Below are 21,875 nucleotides of genomic sequence, written 5' to 3' on the forward strand. Positions count from 1 at the left end.
AATATAACGATCTTGTCGACTTGGTAGAGAGCGGTGATACTTACGTTCTGGTGGATGACCTCCTGGAGCTAGAACGTAAGTATAAAACCCTGAAAATGTCGGTTGAAAGTGGGGCTACACCAGTAGTTGTGGAAAGTACTGTTGCAAATGCTAGTAGACGACCTGATCTACCATCCGATTTTGCTGCTGCTCCAAACGCTGAGCCAACTAAAGAGGTCTCCATAGAAGTTGTGAATGTGAGTGATGATTCAGCTAGTGACCCTGTTGGTGAAGAGGGTGGCCTACTACAACCTTTGAATGTGGAGAATCTTTCCCGTGTCTTCTGACTGTGTCTTTTCTCTCTTTGCTATTGATTTGTTTGAATGATGATGAACTATGTTTTCTCACTTGCTTTGGTTGATACTGATAATTGATATTGATAACTTTGATTTTTGATGATGGGGGTGATGAGGTTGTTTTCTCAGGATAACATGGGGGTCTCTAGTATCCAACCAAATTTTGTAAGTAGTAAAATATTTAAATTACTTACTTGTTCTGTCTTGATGTTGTCTTTGAATATTTCATGGATGTGATTGTTTTTATTGCTGTTTGATTCGTTGTATGACGACCTGTATTGCATAGTGGTGGTCTTAATGACTTGTTGTACTATGGTAGATCGTCTAATGTCATGTACGACCTGGTGAGATGATCGTAGCTGTCACCTAGGTCGCCTTTTGTGCGTTTGATTGGGTCATTCCTTTTGGGGGAACTCCAATTGTCTGATAACTAGCCTTTGATTGGTAGTTAGAGTTGAGCTAAACTCCCCCTTCAAAGGCCTTAACTTGCCCTTTTGGGGGTCCCATATGTTTGAATTGAACCCGATAATTGCGTGGAATTTTCAATCATGCTTAACCCCGCCATGCATTTGTGAAATTTAGGCCTTTTGGGGACCTTGGGTTGGATTGATTTGATAATTTATCCTTTTAAGGGTTGAGTCTTTCTTATGTTTAGATTGACGACATCGTGATGATGTCCTAGGTCGGGTTGGAAGTCTTGAGATGCCTGACACTCATGTAATGCAAAAGATGATATTTGTGCTCGAAATATTGATGAAATTTTATTCATATTGACTAATACATCTGGAAAAAAATTATTGATAAAATTGCTTGAGGAGAGCTGTATTCCAAGGTCAGGGAAGTGTATCACAGAGTTGTGTTTTGATCCAGTAAGCGCCATTTCCAACGACTTTGTCAACGATGTAGGGGCCTTCCCATGTTGGGTCGAGCTTGGGTGGAGATAGAGTCTTTTTGAGGACTAGGTCACCAACTTGGAAAGATCTTGGGACGACCTTTTTGTTGTAAGATCGTTGGATTGTTTGGCCGAGCTAGGGATATTATAGCTACTTCCCTTAGCTCTTCTAGGAGATCGATTTCTTTTGCCAAGATGGTGTCACTATCACCTGTTTCGACGATGTCAAAACTTGTGGTTGTGATTGTTAGTTCTGATGGTATGACTGCCTCTGTTCTGAAGCAAAGTGTGAAAGGAGATTCATTGGTATTAGCTCTGGTTGTTGTTCTGTAAGCCCATAGAATGTTCTTGAGTTGCTCCGTCTATTGGCTTTTCTTGCTCTCCAACTTCTTTTGGAGATTTTCCTTGATTGCTTTGTTGGTAGCCTCTGCTTGACCATTGCTTTGTGCATATCTAGGTGTAGAAAATGCTTGAATGATTCGCCATTTTTGCAAAAATGCCTTAACTTGTGAGCCAGCAAATTGAGTGTCGTTGTCCATGACAATGGTGTGGGGGAGACTAAATCTTGTGATGATATTGGTCCATATGAAGTTGATGACGTGAACCTCTTTGACTTGGACTAGTGGGATTGCTTCTACCCATTTGGTGAAGTAATCTGTGGTTGCTAGGACGTATTTGAGTCATGTTTTCTTTTGTGGGATAAATGGTCCCATGATGCCTAGCCCCCACATATGAAAGGGCCATGGGTTGGCTATGTTGATCAACTTTCGTGCTGGACTCAGATGGTTGTATCCAAATGTTTGACATTGGTGGCATTTGAGAACATATGTTTTTGCCTCGATGTGCATGCCTGGTCAATAATACCCTTGAGCGATTACTTTGTGAGCTAGAGATCTTGCTCTTGCATGGTTGCCACATTCGCCTTTGTGAATTCTGTCAAAGATGAGTTGACCTTCACGTGGAGTTATGCATCTTAAGTGAGGTCCACCTGCTTGATTTCTTGAAACAATCGTCTGTTGATTCTGATTATATCCGGGAGCTCGAATTTTATGGCACGAGCGTTCTTTGCTTCTACTGGGAGCTCCCTATGTAGGATAAATTGCAGAAATGGGCCCATCCAAGATTAAGTGATCTCTTCTTCGTATGGGGGCTAAAAGTCTGTGAGGCTGTTACACTTTCTTGCTGGTATGCAGGCCTCTCTAGGATGTCAATGTAGACTGTGGTTGGACATATCTCTTGGGTCTTCGAGGCTAGGAAAGCTAGGTTGTCTGCTTGTCTGTTGTCCTTTCGAGGAATGTGTTCTAGTGAGAATGTTTTGAATGAGCTGATGATGTCATTGACGACCTGGGCGTATTTGGTCAGGTTTGCTCCGTTTGTTACATACTCTTTTGTGAGCTACTTGACGATTACCTGTGAGTCACTGTGAGCTTTGATTTTCTGAACTTGTAGTTGTTGTGCCATGCGGTGGCCTGTGATTAATGCTTCGTACTCTGCTTCATTGTTGGATGTTACGAAGTCGATCTTGATTGACTTTTGTAGCTGTGTTCCTTCTGCTGAAGTTATCACAGCCCCCAGTCCACTACCACTATTGTTGCACGCTCCATCTACATAGAGGTGCCATGTGTCTGGGTGGATGGTTGATGAAATGAAGTAATTGGCTCGGGTTCCCAGTTGACATCTTCGACGGGGAAATCTGCCAAGAAATCGACAACGACCTGACCTTTGCGAGACGTTCTGGGAACGAAGTCGATATGATGTTCTCCGAGTTCTTCAACCCATTTGGCCATGCGGGCTATTTTGTTGCTAGAACTCAAGACCAGTTTGATGGGTACATCTGTGATGACCTTGATGCTGTGAGCCTAGAAGTAAGGTCAAAACTTCCGAGTTAAGTTCAGTAAAGCTAACATTGTTTTCTCTATTGGGGAGTAATGTTTTTCTGAGTCGGCCAATGTCTTGCTAGTGAAGTAGACTGACTTTTCGATTCTTTCGTGCTCCCGAAAGAGAACTGTGTTGATAGCAAAATCGGTAGTTGCAAGGTAAATCCCCAGTGTCTCTCCTTCTGTTGGTTTGGATAGGACGAGAGGAGTTAATAGGTAAGCTTTCAGGTCGTTGAAAGCTTTTTGGCATTCGTTTGTCCATGTGAATGTTGCGCCGTTCTTCAGTATTTGCATAAATGGTTTGCACTTGTCAGATGCACGTGAGATGAATCTGTTGGGGGCTGACACCATGCCAGATAACTTGTAGATTTGTTGCTTGGAGGTTGGTTCTGGCATCTCGAGGAGAGCTCGTATCTGTTCTGGGTTTGCTTCGATGCGCCTTTGTGAGATAAGGTATCCTAGGAACTTCCCTGAAGCTACCCCGAATACGCATTTTGCTAGGTTGAGCTTCATTTTGTTTTGGCACAGTTGTTCAAAGGCTTCTTGTAGGTGAGAAATGTGATCTCTAGCTTTTTCACTTTTGACTACTATATCGTCAATGTAGACTTCCATAGTGTCGCCCAACAAGTCTTTGAACATTTTTGTGACCAGTCTTTGGTAGGTCGCGCTTGCGTTCTTCAAACCGAATGGTAGGATGTTGTAGCAGAACGTTCCCTGTTCGGTGATGAAGGACGTCTTTTCCTGGTCTTCCTCTTCCAATGGTATTTGATTGTATCCACTGTAGACGTCCATGAATGAAAGGAGTTCGTGACCGCATGTTTGATCGACCAGAACGTCAATTCTTGGCATAAGGAAGTTGTCCTTGGGGCAGTGCTTGTTGACGTTAGTGAAGTCTATGCAGAGTCATACCTGGCCGTTCTTCTTGGGAACGGCTACGATGTTAGCTAGCCAGGTCGGGTACTCGATTTCTCTGATGAATCCCATATTTTTAAGCTTTTCTATCTCTTCATTGATGGCTTTTTGAAATTTGAGAGCTAGTTTTCGAGGTCGTTGTTTGATAGACTTTACATTTGAATTGACATTTAATTTGTGGCAAGCGACCTGTAGGTCGATTCCAGGCATATCGATATATGACCAAGCAAAAACATCTTTATTGAGAGATAAAAATTTGACAAGTTGCTCCTTGAGCTTGGGGTCTAAATCAGCCCCGACAAAGACAAACTTTGGGTCATCATTTGTGCCCAAATTGACTTTTTCTCCAAGTTCTATTTGTGTTTGTTTCCCTTTGAGCTTGTCTGCTGCTGCTGGTGGATGGTTGGAAGCTTGAGGATCTTGCTTCTCTGGGACGTCCTTGCTGATGACCTGAGGCTTTGGTGTGGCTATTGTGCTGACGTGGTTGCATCGGTGTGCTTCTAGTTGGTTGCTTCTGAGCTCCATGATGCCTCGGGGTCCGGAATCGCAGGACCTGGTGTAGGGTTGATGGAATTGCTTGGATCTTGTGAATCCATCGGCATCCTAGAATGGGAGTGTAGGATGACTTGACATCGATCACACTAAAGCGTGTTGAAGTTTTGACCATGTTCTCCTTTTTGCTAATGGAGACTGGTAGGATGACGTCTCCAATGACATATGTGCGATCTCCATTGAACCCATAAAGCGGTGCATTAGATTATATCATCACCGAGTCTGGCAGGTGCATGTCGTTGTATATTTGATAGAAAAGTATGTCGCACGAGTTGCCTGGATCAATGAGGACTCTTTTGACTATCTACCCATTGATTTTGACGTGCACTAACAGGGCATCATTGTGGGGTAGGTACACCATCATCCTCCGTGAATGTTATGGAGGTCATTGATTGAGAACTAGTAGGAGTGATGACCTCGGCTTTGTGGGAGAGATGGTAGATCTCCTGAAGTGCTCCTACCCTTATGTGTTTTTTCCGACCTGAGGTTTCGTCGTTGGAGGTATCAGTAATCATGTTGATTACCTTTTCTTCATTGTTGTCGGAGGAGTGCTGTCTCCTGTTGTGTCTCGACCGACCTGGAGATTTAGATCATCGGACCGTGTTGCTTCTGCTTTTATTGTTGGCGGGGCGTTAGGTCGCGCTGCCCCTCCTCTGTGGTGCTTAGCATCCGAATTATGCACGCCCGAGGTCGCGGGAATTCTTTCAATTTGCCCTTCTCGACTAAGTCTTGGAGGTAGTGCTTGAGGCTCCAACATTCGTTGTTGTCATGGTGGTGGAGTTTGTGAAAATTGTAGTATAGACATTCTGGTATATCGATCACCTTGTTGATGTTAGGTTTGAAGTATGGTGCTATATAGATCTTCTTCAGGATCTGGTTCGGCGTCTTGGAGAAGTTGGAGAATTCTTTTTTTGTATATGAGGGCTTGTTGGAGTTGGATCCCTTGTTTTTATTGTTGTTGTTGTTGTTGCCCCGAGTAGTGCTTGTTTTCTTTGGGTTCTCTCTGTCACTTACTGTGAGAACTTCTTTGCCCTTGCACTGGGCCCTCCACTTTTCGTACTTTATGTACTTATCAATTCAGTGGTACAGGTCATCTAGGCGTTCTGGTTTGTTGCGCATCAGAGATCCTGCTAAGTCGGAGTCATCCAGGAGAGCGTTGGTGAATGCAGACGTTGCAAAGCTATCCTTTAAGCCTGGCTCCATTGAGAGGTGCTCTTTCTTGAAACATCCTAGGAACTCGCGGATTATCTCACCATGTGCTTGCTTTAGTTGAAACAAGGAGTCTAGGTCGGCTTGTTTCTTCTTGTTGTGGACGAACTCTGCGGCGAATGTCTCAGCTAGCTTGTCGAAGTTGTTAATTAAGTTAGGAGTGAGCGTGTAAAACCATTCTAAAGCTCCGTCCTTCAGGCTGGCTGGAAAGAGCTTGCACTTCAGGTAGTCGTACTCTGGAGCGCTGTAAAGTGTGAGAGTCTGGCTGAAATGAGCTATGTGATGGCCTGGACACGAGCTACCGTCGTACAGCGGGAACATTGGTTGGATGAACTCTGACGGAGGTTGCTTATCCCTGATTTCAGTTGTGAATGGTGACGCCTTGTACGTCTTGAGTATCTTTTGTGCGATCTGCAGTGTGCTTGCCTTATCATTCGACTTCTCCAACCTTTGTGCGAAGTCTTCTAACCTCTGATTGGTGGTGGTTGTGAGTGATGTGATGGTGTTGTTCTCCATCGTGTCTGGAGTGCCGTTGTTGGCGTTGGAGGTGGCTTGTTCCCACATCGTCTGGTTCTCTTGTTGTAAGGCGAGGAAGGCTTATTGGAGTGTCTTCATCTGATCTGCCAACATCTGAAGTGAGGGGTCCATGGTGGTTTTTCTGAACAGCTTCGTGGGCTTGAGAAAATAGTGTGTGTTCTTTTCTTAAGGAAACGAACCGGCAGACGGCGCCAATGTAGATGTTTGGTGTTTATTGGACAACGACTTGATGATTTGTGTGATAGGGAATGACTGCACTCTTTTTGGGATAAGAGTTGCCTATGTATCAAGTTTCTTAGGGTAAACTTGAATCCATCCTTACGTAGTTCATCTCTCTCTACTTATAGATGTTTGAGCTGACTTTTCTTATTTGCTCTAAGCTGTTATGAAGTGTAGATCCACCTTGTGTCACTACAAGAAAATTGAGCTTTAACCACAAGTACAACCTTGCTTTAGCCACTGTCATCAGCTGTTGTCAGGGTCCAACGGCCCACAGCCGTGGCCAAGTTTTTAAGTGGTCGTGGGGTATTGTTTGAGTAGTTGGAATTTAGTTCCCATTTTGGCCACGGCTGTCCATTTGTTTCGTCCACTGTTGGATTAGACTTGGATTTTGATGTCCGTTAAGATCTCATGAAACCCTTGTGAAAATAAAGAGTAACTCGAAACAACTATTAAAAATCGAAGAAGAAGACTCGAGTTGTTCGAAAGAAAACTCGATTTTAAAGCAACAACAAGGTTTGTCTTCCTTCTCTCTCTCCTCTATAAACCGTACTTCTCTATTATTCACTTCTCTCATCTAATAAAACTTTCCTCCCCCCCCCCCTCTCTCTGTCTCTCACCCAGTTGAAGATCAAGGAAAAGCATCAATTTTTTCCCCCTCACACACTCTCTCTCACGGTAGAGTCATGAGAACCAGGTTCGATTGCACTCTTATATCTATTTTTGTTTTTTTTATACTTATTTTGACGAAATTACTTGTGGCTATTTTTTTGATGTCATGTATGTTCTCTGAGGTCGTGTATTTTGTTGTTATGGGCCATTTTGATATCTAGTATTCTTGTTTTTTGTTTTTTTTCTAGAATGGTGATAAAGACAAGTTACTAGCAAGGAGACATTTTTCAAAAGCAGAAGTGGATCAAGCTATTTATAGTCTATATGTTCATGCGTATGTGCAGGTGAGTAATGAAAGTATGAATTTGTGGTAGCATTATTCACTATGTACTATCCTTACCAAGAGTATTATTTCAAGCAGTCTGAAAGTGAAAAGCTCAATTATATAGGAAGAATAGTGGAATTTTTTGAATCCGACAATAAGGAGCCTTATTTTAGAGCGCAATGGTTTTTAGACCGGTTGATACTGTAAGATCAATTGCCGACCTGCTGCAACACTTTGTTATGTTATATATACTGTGTGTTTATTGTAATGGTGTTTTTGTGCTTGGATGTTTAACTAGGTCTTTAAATAGGTTGTCACCCAAGAGCTGAATAGCACATTCGATGAGAGACATGTATTCTATTATGAAGTTAGAGACAACAACCCATTAGAATGTCTGGTTTCAAAGATCACAGTTTTACAAGTGCCCTCAAATGTATGCCTCTATCACTCTGCCCTCTTTAGTGCGTTTTCTTTTCATTTCAATCCGCACTAATTCATCTTATTAAATAGATCGGTTTGGCGGAAATACCGCAGCAGTGATTTTTTATAATATGGCATACTCTTTGCCTTATTCAACCTTTCAAAGCCTACCAAATAGGTATATTATCGTTTTGTTTAGTATTGGAAAGGCATCCGATTATGCCATATGCCGCAATACTAACGATAACAAATCGGTTAGATTCTTCAAGAGAGTTTCTGGAACCATCTTTGCCAAGTTCGAGTAAGGAATGTTCTAGTGAAGCTTCAGAGGAATCCGAGATGAAGTTACTTGATTTGTATTCTGGCTGTGGTGCCATGTCCACTGGTTTATGTCTTGGGGCTGCCACATCCGGGGTTAAACTTGTCACTGTAAGTCAAATAGTTGTAACATGTGTCATATAATGTTTCAAGATCTCATTAACAAAGTGTTGACTCATTGTAATGCTTATCAGAAATGGGCAAATACCTTAATAAGGACACATGTAAAAGCTTAGAGCTCAATCATCTAGATACCAAGGTCTGTTGATTAGTTGTTGTTAACTTCCCATGTCAATGAGAGTGCATACATTTGAAAGAATACTTTTTTTTTTCCAAGTCGAATGAAGTCGCTCTAGATTATCCGTCCATTGCCGAGGAATGGCGTAAGCTATGTGTAAACTTCTCCTTGTTGGGGACGGAGCTCAACAAGACACCAAACTGAGTCAAGTATCTCTCAAGAGGATGTATTTGGAGATGGGGACGCCATTCCCCGAAGGTGAATATGAAGTGGGGAAGATACTTGATATTTGCTATGGCGATCCAAACGATAAGAAAAACCCGGATTGTACTATAAGGTACTTGTAGAATGGAAATTTATAGCCATTCATTTATTTGAATGTTCTTCGATTCAACAAGTTGTGATGCATATTTATATTTGCAAATCTTTTGCTTACTCGACCTTTTGTTCAATCTAAATGTATTATGTTTGGCATTCTTGGGAAAAATGGTTCTCACGGATTTTTTATTTTTATTTTAGTTTTAGTTGTAATAGATAATGCATTTTGGATTATATGTTTTGCTATTGTTAATTTTTCAGTTTTACACTTTGCCTTGAATCTGTAGGTAAGTTGGAAGGGATATGGCCCTGATGATGACACATGGGAGCCAGCTGAGAACCTCGGCTATACAATACTTGTGTAAATGCTATTGTAAGCTTTGTATGCTTTAGTATGTCTCTGTGTACTTAATGCTGTTGATATTTATTCTCCAGTGAATACCCGCAAAAAGTAAAGGAGTTTGTGACCCATGGTTACAACTTGAATATCTTACCTTTGCCTGTAAGTTCTTCTGTGAATTTCTTAGCAGCTATATTAGTTTACAAGAAATACTTATATCACCTATGCTCTGTTATAGTGCATAATTCTTATTATTGGCTTGTTTTACTTGATTATCAAGGGTGATGTTGATGTTATATGCGGATTATTATTGATCATGCTTGTAATATGTATTCGTACATTTTGTTTCTATAATTCCCAATATATTCAGGTTCAGATTGATGCCGTTAAGTTTATTGTGAATCACGCTTGTACAAGTCATCTTTTGTGTGCCACATACATTGAATACTATAAGGCCTGCCCTCTGTTCCTTGTTTGTTATTTTCTTTTTCTTTTTAATTTTATTGTTGTTAACATTTGGTCCTGGACTGCAAGTGTTTTTACTCCACTTTTCATGTTTGTCACCTTATTCATCTGAGATTCCATCCGTTAATTTGTCCAGGACCAAGTCTTAAGTGGTACGTCTGTTAGCACATAGTGTGTTAGCAACACTGAAATTAGCAGCTGACTTATTTGCCGGAGGTTCCATCCGTACGTCTAATAGTGGTATGGGTGTGACTGGTATGTGTAATTAATCCTTTTAGAGGTATGTAACTCCATTTGTTTTCTCTCTTGCAGGTAGTATGAGGAATAGATGAACACATGCCGTCTCTTCCATCATCAACTGGACACGAGGTTATATCATATTCGAAACTACTCAATCAGGTAATCTTTCATAATTCAAAAATAGTGTTAAGATGTATGCGCTGCTACGTTGTTTATCTAGAGAAGCCAACAAACTACTTCTGTGATTGTGATACTTAATTCTTAAACAAATATTTATTAGTGTTTTGTACTATTAATCTTTCTATTGGATGATGACTGAATCTTACATATTGACTTAATTTTTCTGTGAATTTCTGTGAAAATGTGTGTAGTTCAAGTTCTAATAATTGATTTTATATGGTTTTAACTATATCTTCAATCTTCAATGCCTAGCCTACTGTCCAACATGATGAGGTACAAGCAAGCAAACCGGAATAGGCAGACTTTGATCCAAAGAAATTTAGATGTTGTTTAGATGGCTAGGAATATAGTTTGAATGTTTGAATGTTTTTTTTTTGTCTATATTAGTTTGAATTTCAAATGGAATCTATGATGTAAAAATGTTCATGTCAAGTACACATTGTGTATGAAATGTTAAATTGTGAAGAATTATGATTTTTGTGGTTTTGAATGGAATTGTATATCTTTGTATGAATTGTTGTGCTGGAATTATATTTTTTTTACCCAATTCAAAACATTTGCCATGGCTTTGAACCGTGGCTAAACTATTGATCCAGTTAAAAAAAACACAATCCCCACCGTTCATCTAAGCATTGCCCACGGTTCACAACTGTGGCAAAAGGGTTATCTACCACGGCCTATGGAACGGTCCGGAACCGTGGGCAAAAACCAAGCTTTGGCAACAGCCAATAGCCGTGGTAAAAGGTTAGCCACAGGCGCATTGGCAACGGTCGTGCAACAACTATAAACCGTTGCAAAAGGGTTTTAGCCACAGTCTATGGCCATGGCAAATGCTTAGTATTCTTGTAGTGTGTGCTATCTTGATGATTCACCATTACTCTGATGTTACAAAGTTAATGTTTTCCTTGATTGGTGCGTTGAATGAGCTCCAAGATTGCGCTAGTTGATTTGCTTACATATATAACTGTAACTGATGCTTGGGACGACCTAGGGTCGGGTCATTGGTACGTTCTGATAGAGTGGTATGAGCTAATGGAGAACGACCTGGTGTATGGACATGTGTACTATAGTGCAGAACGGAATGTAATTACAAACATCAAAGCTGAAATCCTTGTTTTAGTTTCTAGGATGAACTATGTAGAGTTCATACATGTCTTTAGAGAATCTTGGTGTATCACAAGGATGTCACTACTTTCTATCCCCCTTGAAGCTAAACTTCAAACGATTGTGGATGAGGACAAAGACAGTCATGTGTATTTAAGACATTAACTAAACAGGGTGGACTGAACAACCCCAGCCCTATTTCAAAAAAAAAAAAGGAACCAACGGCTTAAACCTAACTTATGGTTGTGTCTAACATTCTGACAAGTCGACTTTTTACCTTCATTTAACCATCCAACGTGTTTTACTTTTGACAATTTTAGAAGTGCTCATATGAATTGAAGTAGTCAGGAGATGGTTTTCGCAAAAACATGCCCTTAATTTATCTTATGTAGGATGTACAGACCTATACTATGTTTTTAACAAAAATGGAATTTTATATAGGAGAAGTCAACCCTCTAGATGAGAAATTAGGATCTTTTTATAAATATACACAAAAAAAAAAAATTTATATGTATTTGAGAAAAAAACTTAATTTCTCATCTAATCAGAGGAGAAAAATTCTAATTGGCTTATTTAGTGGGGGTAACATTGGTTAACCCTTTTATATATTCTTCTTGGTGCGTGAATGTAGTCACTTCATCATGTCTTTATGTATGTTTTCATAACTTGGAATGATTAAAATAAAGGATTAGAAAATCTGTATATAGAGAATTTTCTTATTTGAATGTCATATAAGTATATAACCAAATAAAACATTTCATTGTTTAATCTGCTTATTATCTTACCTTACTTAAATTCATTTTCAAATTCCAGTCATCAGCTGAAGAAACATGAAGTGCACGTGCAGTCTTCAGTCTTTCGAAAAGTGAGAAACATAGACGCCCATCAGCCCATGGTATTCACTGCCAACTCCCTAACAGCCAAAACCCCAAAACCATTGACCACTTTCCTAACATATTTAATACTCAAGAGAAGCGATGACAAACCATGGGATCCAAGTTATTGGAAAACCATCAAATACTATTGTACTTAATTCAACAGAAACCAATCAAACAATGGGTAACCATTAATTTCTCATTTCATTGATTCATTTTACTATAAATGCAAAGTTTAGTATTCTCTTCTCAAATATTAAAAGTTTATTACATCAGAATCTAATATGGCTTCACTTGTGCTTCTTTTGGCTGAGTTTATTGAACCAGAAAAAATGAATTCAAATTCAGAAGTATCTACTAAAGGGTGTTCTTCTTCTTCTTGTGCTGCTTCTAAAGATTCTATTTGGAAAAGTGTCCTTTTGAGGTCGTTAGAGAATAAAGCGAACAGAAAAGAAGACACTGAAAATGAAGAAGATCTGCCCCAGATGAAAGTTGATGCGGACTTGGTTTGGCCTTGAAAATAGATTATTTTGATTATGTATCCCACAAAATTTTGAAGTAAATTTATTTCGTTTCCCTCTCTAAGGCTGTTGTTCCTATCATTAATTACATGGCTGTATATATTTGCATCATTCGGTCAGTCACTCATTCCCATCGAATTGAACCTAGTTCCATACTGTTTTTGGTATGATTGTGGACATTGGACATGAGGGTTACCAAACAGTCCAAAGTGTACGTGCCCAGATCATGCCGTTTGTTTGATATCGATGCTTGTGTCCAACAAATACACCAGTAACAGTCGATCCGTTTAGAAAGAAGTGCAAGAAAGAAACTATTTTGATAACTGTTATCTTAATTCAAGGGTACGTTTCATAAAGAATGCTATAAAATGCCTCAAAAACATAATGAAAAACCCATAGATTGATGGCATATTCTCATGGCAATGAATTCTCCAGAGAGATTTAATGGTTCTCTTCCTCCGTTAAATATGGGCTCATTAGCTCTGATTGCAATAGTAGTAATATTGTTCTTTACACTTAGGCTCATTTGTTATGATGGAAACAAATTGCAATAGTAGAAAAGGTTTTGTGTCCTAAATAAATAGTACTAATACACCCATGTTGATTATTCATTTCCCAGCTTTTACTTTCCTTTCTCCAGGTTTACCAAACACATACCATTTAAAATTATTTCATTTCCATTCCATTCCATAGGTCCATTTTATTTTCCAGTTCAAACACATCCTGCAGATTCCAGTTCTTGCAGATATTGGGACGGCAGCATCATATAGTCCCCCATATACACGTAAGTTATCTTGCTATTTAGTATTTACGGATTTACCAATCAATAAGAGTAACGTACAGAAAAAAAATCAGTGATTATTTGAGTTTTTCGATCTTGATTGTAAATATCAGTGTAATGGATAGAGCTACGTGGCTCTTGTGACTTGTCCAGGGCATAGGGACTAGAGTATTTTTTTTTTTTGTGTTGATTAGAGCATTCCCAATGCAAATGAATATAAAGGGGATGTGACAATATTCACTTCCAAATGGTCAAAAACCTTTGCACTCTTTGTCCAGTGCAAAGATGAATATCAAGGTGACTATTTTTCCAAGTCAAAACGAGAATGAAACTTTCAACCGAGATAGTAGATGAGTTGGGAATTTCGGACGAGATGTTTTATTCCGTCTCGTGTGTTTTTTTAAATTTTTTCGGTTTTTTTTTGAACATTCTGTCTCGCGTGTTTTTTCGGTTTTTTTTTAAACTTAAGACGAGATGTTTCATTACGTCCGGCGCGTTTTTTCGATTTTTATATTCAGACGAATCAAACATCCCATCCAAGAATAATAATCACTTTTGCATTGGGCATCCTCACCTTGCTTTTCACCAAAATAGTAGAAAATAGGGAAAATAGAACTGACGTGGAGGTGAATAAGAGTGGCTTGCATTGGGAATGCTCTTAATACAGGGCATCTCCTTCAACCTTTTATCCATGTAAATCCACTTTGAGGAGCAAGCACTACCCGCACACGGATCTTAATTGGGTTTATCTAGTATTACTCCTCACTAGATGGGTCGATATATTAGAGGTTCCATCTTTTGATATATCGATATATATATTTTCAGGGAGTGACTCTCAAGGACAAAAATGCCGAAAAAGTAACTCTTCTTTTTATTTTTGTAACTCACAAGGACCGGATAGATGAAAGGTCAATTATATCCTTGACGCGAAATAAAAATGGATCGGGTAGATGAAATGTCAAGTATACCCTTGTCGCAAAATAATTAATGTCCCGGCCCAGACGAAACGACCCGGTGTATTTAGTATGAATATTGATTGGGTATGAACATTTAATGTTCATGTATTCATAGTCCTTAGATATGAACATTGAATGTTTATAGTCCTTAGATATGAACATTCAATGTTTATAGTCCTTAGGTATGAACATTCAATATTCATAGTGAATATTCAATGTTCATAGTCCTTGGGTATGGACATTGATTGGGTATGAACATTCAATGTTCATAGTCCTTTGGGTATGAACATCGCCATGTTCATAGTCCTTGGATATGAACATTCAATGTTCATAGTCCTTGGGTATGAACATTGATTGGGTATGAACATTTAATGTTCATAGTCCTTTGGGTATGAACATTCGATGTTCATAGTCCTTGGCTATGAACATTGATTGGGTATGAACATTCAATGTTCATAGTCCTTTGGGTATGAACATTCGATGTTCATAGTCCTTGGTCCTTTGGGTATGAACATTCAATGTTTATAATCTTTGGGTATGAACATTGATTGCATATGAACATTGAATGTTCATAGTCCTTTCGGTATGAACATTCAATGTTCATACATCAATATATTGTATAAGGTACATTTACCTATTTGGATATGAACAATCATTGTTCATACACCAGGCCGAAAGGTATGAACACTCATTGTTTATAGTAAAATGACGAAAGGGGTAAAAAATCGAAAAATATTTATTTTAAATCCGGGTCATTTGTCCTTGAGGGTTATTTTCACGAAAGGGTATAACTGGCATTTTAAAAAATATAAAAAGGCGGGGCCAACTTATTTTGTCCTTGAGGGTTACTTATTTTGAAATAGTGGGTTTGTGAGTTACTTTTCTCCAAAATTTGTCCTTGTGAGTTACTCACAAAAAACCGTGTCCTCTAGACTTCATTTTCCCCAAAATTAGGCCTTGGGACCAATTTCTTGATATATTTTTTGTCACCAGTCAAAATATTTTAAAAATATCAGATATATTAGAGATATCACCGATATATTGTTATCAAAGACCATGAATACTGAGTAGTTGAGAATGCTTCCAGTGACCCACGTCAGTCCCTCTTTTTTCTCTGAGACTGACACATCAGATTTTACAATAATTCGGCATAAAAAAAGAAATTCTACGCCTTTTTTTGCTGATTTCAATTGTTCGTACCCAAAAATAGATAAAAAAACAAAACCCCTCTTTCCATACTCTCTTTTAATCTTTATCATCTTCTTCGATCTTCTTCAATGGACTCCCTAAACACTCCTCTGCCTTCTCTTCGAGTTCTAACACGCCCTCCTTCTACACTTCCATCTTCATCTATACCACCTCATTTTTCAGAAGGTGTAGTAGTTATAGGCTTTATAGGAAAAAACGAAGAAGAAGTAACTCAATTAACGAACAGAGTCCTTGATGATAATGTATTTGGGTCAAGGGAATTAGATAAAAGGTTTAGTATTGAGGAAGGAGATGGGGTGAAGGATTGGTTTAAGTTTAGAAAAATTAGTTATTTTTATGAAGAAGAAAAAGGATTAATCTTTTTACTATTTGTGCCTACGTGGAATTTGTGTATGGATGAGGAGGAGGAGAAGTTGGATTTAGTTGTGGATGAATATGAGTTTGGGGATTTACAAGGCATGCTTCTTATGTTCTCTGTAAGTTATTTATTTATTTAATTAATTAATTAATTATGTTCTTTAGTTTTTTATACATGGAATATAATTGGAAATGTTTGTCAATTTGGTTTTGATGCAATACATTGAAGTAAGTAGGCTTGGAAAAATATATTGTACAATTAATATGATGATTGAGAGAGTGAGAGTATGCCTAGGATCGAGAGAGTGAGAGTATGAGTAAAATAGTTGAATCCTTCGCAATTAGAGGTCGTTGTTTGTTGCTTTTTATATATGGTTTTTTGTGGTGTATGATGAGATAGATAGATGCCTAGACAAAGTTATGCAAAGTTTATAGTTGAAGTATGAGGGTTTATAGGCACTTTGGAGTTTGGATGATTCATACGTGATTATTTATATTCTCTAAAGTAGATAATGAGCCCTTGCTAATTACTTCAAAATTTTGGAGTAAATATTTTCTGAGATGAGATTCATTAGTGGTGTCAGTATTGGCATTCTAAAAGGAAGGATTAATAGCTAAGGTCATCATGTGCACAAAGAAATAGGTACATTTATGGATTCTTAGTTTGGATAATTTAAGTCTTTTGAGACTTATAGGTGTTTTTTTTTCACCTGACACAATGCTTATATTTAATCTAAAAATACATAGTTGCATTGCAGGTTTACCATGTAATCATATTTCTTTAGGGGGGAGTCACTTTGACATGCAAGTATTAAAAAAGTTTCGATTACTACAGGATGCAAAGAATGCTATGGTTCCATTTGTCCAAGCCCAAATTAAACCATCACAAATCTCCAAGTCGTCGTCTTCTTCATCCTTTACACAACCATCTGTTGTACCAACCTCCTTTAAAAATCCGTCTCCTGGTAGACTTAGTGGTAATGGTGTCACAAGTCACCATTCTTAAGCTATTTCACTGATGTCGGGTTCGGGTTCCCATTCATCATTGTTTCCAGGGCAGTGCACACATGTTCTTTTTGTTTTTATTGACAACTTTTCGGAGACTACAAACTCTATAAACTATATCAATGAACCAATCGTCTAATATAATTGGCTTACCTAGGTCCAGTTTGCAAATAAAAGGGTCGAGCTCTGTTGTTATGTTATCCCGCCCATTAAGTAAATCTGAAGGTGGTCTCAGGAAGAAACTACAATCATCACTTGAAGCACAAATCCGTTTTCTGATTAAGAAGTGTCGCACACTATCTGAGGAGTGATTGACTTGATTCAGGTAAATGTTTTAGCATGACATTAGTATTTGGCAACTTATACGTTGTATTCTCAAATTGGACTATGGAACCACTATTGAGTATTGTAATGTTTTAGTATGACATTAGTATCTAGCAACATAAGGGTAGTAACTCAAAAACAAATGAGTGACCAAAGAAAATAGTAGAGACAATGATGAAAGCGAGTCTACCACTCCAGGGAGGACTGAGAAAGATGTTGGTGAGTGTTCGAACTTATTTTCAACAAACATGATGTCTCCACCATCGTAAGCGGTGGTTTACGAGCAACACGGACCACCTGATTACATCTCTAGGTAGCTTCAAATATCTCCCTTCTTTCTTTCTTTCTTTGTTTGAAGTGTGTTGTGTTACTAATAAGAGTTCATTCATTTGAAATAGAATAGTAAATCTTCTAGGTGTGGAAATTAAAGAAAACCAAGTGTGCGTCAAAATGTTAGCTGCACCTATCAATCCTTTTGATATCAACAAAATCCAAGGTCAGTATTTTTATTTTTATTTTTTTATTGAGTCGCCAAGTAGGTCATATAAGGATTTTATATAGCTCTAATATTGATTATGTGGCCTAAGGATTAATCTCTACGTATCCCACCTTCTTTCGAAAACAATTCAATCAACAAATAAAGATGAGTATAGAAAAGTAGAAAACCATTCTCGTGGGGCTCCACGTCACCAAAGTAGTTAATTCTATGAAATAGAAAAGGAGTAATGATAAAAAGTAGAAAGTTAATACAAAAAACAGGAAACAAATCACTCCACTCTCGAATGGGTATTTTTTCATAGCTTTATAACTTATGAATTCAACTCTATTTATTTTCAACTCTTTGAATTGTGTACTCCTTCCCTACCCCTTTGTTTTTTGTGTTGGCGTGAAATCTTTCCTTTAATGGTTTCAGGTATTGTTTTAAGACTGAAGCAACTGTTTCTTTTGATGGGATACTTGATACCGTTCAATTGACCAAATTAGACAATATGATTTGGCAATCTTCAAATTCTTTTTTTAATATCGTACACAATTTTGTGACTTTTTGCATCTTTTGCCAATTGCCAAAATTTGACTCTTATGAGTTGTCCATTGCGTCTGAAGTGTTTGAGAAAACATTTATATGGGGCTTTTTTTTTTCCATTATTCTTAGTTTCTTACCATGGTTTTGTTTGACTTCATAAAATGTGAATTGCATGAAATTATGTCAATTTTTTTATTATCAACTATGGTTGCATCACCTGCTCGGTCGGGGGGAGTGAGTGTTGAAATACGATATATACTCTATTTAGTATGTTATTATTTTAATACACTAAGACGCCACATGAGTATATGGGTGGGCTTAATTTAGAGGTAATTCACTATCCATACTATGCTCTCTATTTTACTGAATGTTACTACATTGTCGTTTTCAGAGATAATACAAATGCACTCAAGTTTATACTTTCATTCTGTGTTTGTGTTATATCCTTTTTTTTGTCGTTACCACTGCTATGGTCATTTTATGTTATTGCAATGATATACATATTGATCTGGAAATTCAGTCGACAAATCAGTTTGGCATGAAGTGTGTATACCAAATTACAAATCTGGACTGGAGTTAATGTGCAGGCAATATTATGATTAAGAGCGATCTTGGAACGGGAGAGCTGCTGAAAACCAGTCTCACCTGTGTAAATAATTTTTCTGATCAATTTCTATGTACATTTTATGTTTCTCAATATAGAGCACATAATTAGCAGTGAAAAACTTAGTGCATGCTCTTGGTTGAGGTAACAAATCAACTCATTGTTTCTTTGGTATGATCTTTACCTAATCAAATTTATTTTGTAGTAATTGATTTTTGGTTATGATGAGCGATTAATAGAAATTTTACGCGACCAGATTTATTTGATGTATTCTTTGTTACTTACACTTCAAGAGTACCCCAGAAGTTTAAGAATTTAGCATTAGCAACTAAGTATGAGTGAACATTTTTCTCTGTTACCGAGCGAAAAAATCAAATAAAAACTATCAGTTACCTTTTAAATGGTCCACCAAGAAGCAAAGTGATGATTAGTGACTTGGGTATCAATCGGTATTGATTCTAGCTATTGTTATCTGGTGGAACCATTAGAGACTGTCATGGTAATGTATTGCTTGCTTTCACAAGTAGCGGAGGTATTAGGTTGGTGTTGTTTCAAAAACTGAAAGTTATATATGAAGGGAACAATCTTAGTGGCCTTAGACTCTAAAAGAGCAATTCAAATCCTTATGAAGGAGGAAGCACCATGGAACTGTTGGAACTTGGTTGCTGCATTCAAATCGCAATATATATTCTCAAACTATTCATAACAAAAATCAGTAGCTGAGAAAGCCTAAAACTCCATCCCACTCGTGCGTTTTTGCAATTTAATACTATTAAGAGTTAACTGGAGAACCTAATCAATTGAACAAGTAGATATCCAAGATTCAATGAAGGAAAATCGTAAAAGCAGAAGAGGGACAAAAAATGCGAGGACGAACATACTTCTCAAGCAAATCAATCAGGTTTACCAGTTATACATAAACACGCTTAGGCGTGAAATACCGTTCATGAGAATTTTACCAAATTGCCAACACACGGTCTACTTACTAATTGTAACAATAATAACAATAGCAAATTTCCTATTGTAATCAGATCGAATTTTTTCTCTTTCCTTTTCTTTCTTTTGTCACGAAAAACAAGGAAATTAATCATTATAAATACCATTATCTACGCCATTGCTCTATAGGAAAACAAGAAAATCGACCACTCTCCTTAATAAAGGTGTAGGGGTGAGTTTGATCCTTTTTCGCATGCAAGCATATAAACATGTTACCGAATGCAAATTGTTTATGCTTATAATAAGTGTTAGAAATACAAATACATTTTGGTTCTTATTGTTGCATAATTAAATTTTCTGTTTCTTTTGTGTTTTGTTTAGGTGAGTAATAGATTCCACGAGGATGTTGAAAGAATCACAAGAATGCACAACATGTAAGAACCCATTGTTTGGAAGCTCAAGTGTTAGAGTTGTAACTAAAGAGGTTGATTGATTGCTTCAAAGCCAATGCCAAGCACTCATGTCAATGATAAAAGAATATCATACTTCACATATAAGATACCCACCAATTTGTTAGAAGCTTTACCGTTTGTCTCTGTCAGGGTTTACTTTTTGTAATTATGTTTTATCTTTCAATATATTACATTGTAAGGAGATACCCCATTGTAATTATTCTTTTTTAAGCACTCATGGTTTTGGATCATGTATGATTGGGTTTATCAATATATATACATAAAGATTGACAAACATGTCTTCTTTAGATGTGCTAATCTTATTTTGCTTTATTCTTTTTTGCTTGTTGTTAGTATATAGGGTTAACGAATATTACCCCCCACTAGATGAGCCAATCAGGATTTTCCCCCCAATAGATGGGAAATTATTAGGGTCTCATTCCCAAATACACACAAAGAAAACACGGTCAACCCAAGTTTTTTTTTTTTTTTTGTGTGACTCTTTTAATCATTATAAATAATTCGGTCTTTGTTTTAAAAAAATCATTTGCTCTAAATGATAAAAATTAATCTACCATCACCTCTCTCTATATTAAAATAGAGTACATTTGAAGTGGATAGTCATCTCCTAGGTGGCACTCTCTTAGGAGAGAGTGAAGCCCACGTAGATGTTTGTTTCTCATTTAGAAGTTTCACGTACCCTCTCTCAACTTTTCAAGTCTCAAACCAATCGTAATTCTATTAAAATACTATAGCGTCTCAAGTCTCAAATCCATCGTAATTTCATAAATATCAACTTCTAATCATTACTTTTGTTGAAATTAGTAAGGAGTTTTGAGTTAGAATATCATACTTGCGTAACACTGCTGGTGAAAAATGTCTAATATATAACATGAAAGCCTTATGTGTGTTGGCTGCTTAAGTGTTTTTAATGCATTGCTTTAGGACTTACAATCTATATCTAGCTGAGTAACTAATCGATTTAATCTAGATACGCGTTTATATACATGTTTATGAATTATGCATATTTTTTTCGTTAACTCAACAAATTATATTCTTCTTAAGAATATTAAGGAACACGAAATTTTTTTCGTTAAAACATGTTTGGAGTCACCGATCTTAAAATATTTTCTCTTAAGTTGCGGCTGACACCATTACCAAGACGACAACCTCCTTCACCTATTTACTAAATTTAGTTAATGAATGATATATCTTTTTGTTTATCGGAGATTCCATTTGTGCATCTGAATATATTTCTTTGGTGATTCAACAAATAATAAATCATAAGAATTAATTAGTCTAAAAAAATTAAAACCAATTGTAAAAGTAAGACTATTTTCAAAAGGTAGCAAGAATGAGTTCCTTCTTGCATTGTATTAGAATTTGAAAGTTCATGTCCATCTACAACTATTAATATTTTGGCGTATGAACTCTCATTATTTAATGATCTCATTGTGATTTGACGCAATGAATTCGCTAGATAATAGAGGTTGTGTGTTACGTAGATGGAGAGACCATTGTGCGCAATGAATATAATTGGTTATCGTTTAAACATATGGTATGTTTTGAGTATGTGTTCTATTCCTTGATTGTTGCGTTATATTTTGATATAGTTTATATAGAGAAGTGATAAAAATTGTTATTTAGGACAATAATAACCCAAAAATATAAATAAAACCCTTCGTCAAAACCCTTAAAAAGATTAGAAAAATATAAACCCTTCAAACAAAAAGTATGC

The sequence above is a fragment of the Coptis chinensis genome, chromosome 3, assembly GCF_015680905.1.
Source record: "Coptis chinensis isolate HL-2020 chromosome 3, ASM1568090v1, whole genome shotgun sequence".
Lineage (NCBI taxonomy): Eukaryota > Viridiplantae > Streptophyta > Magnoliopsida > Ranunculales > Ranunculaceae > Coptis > Coptis chinensis.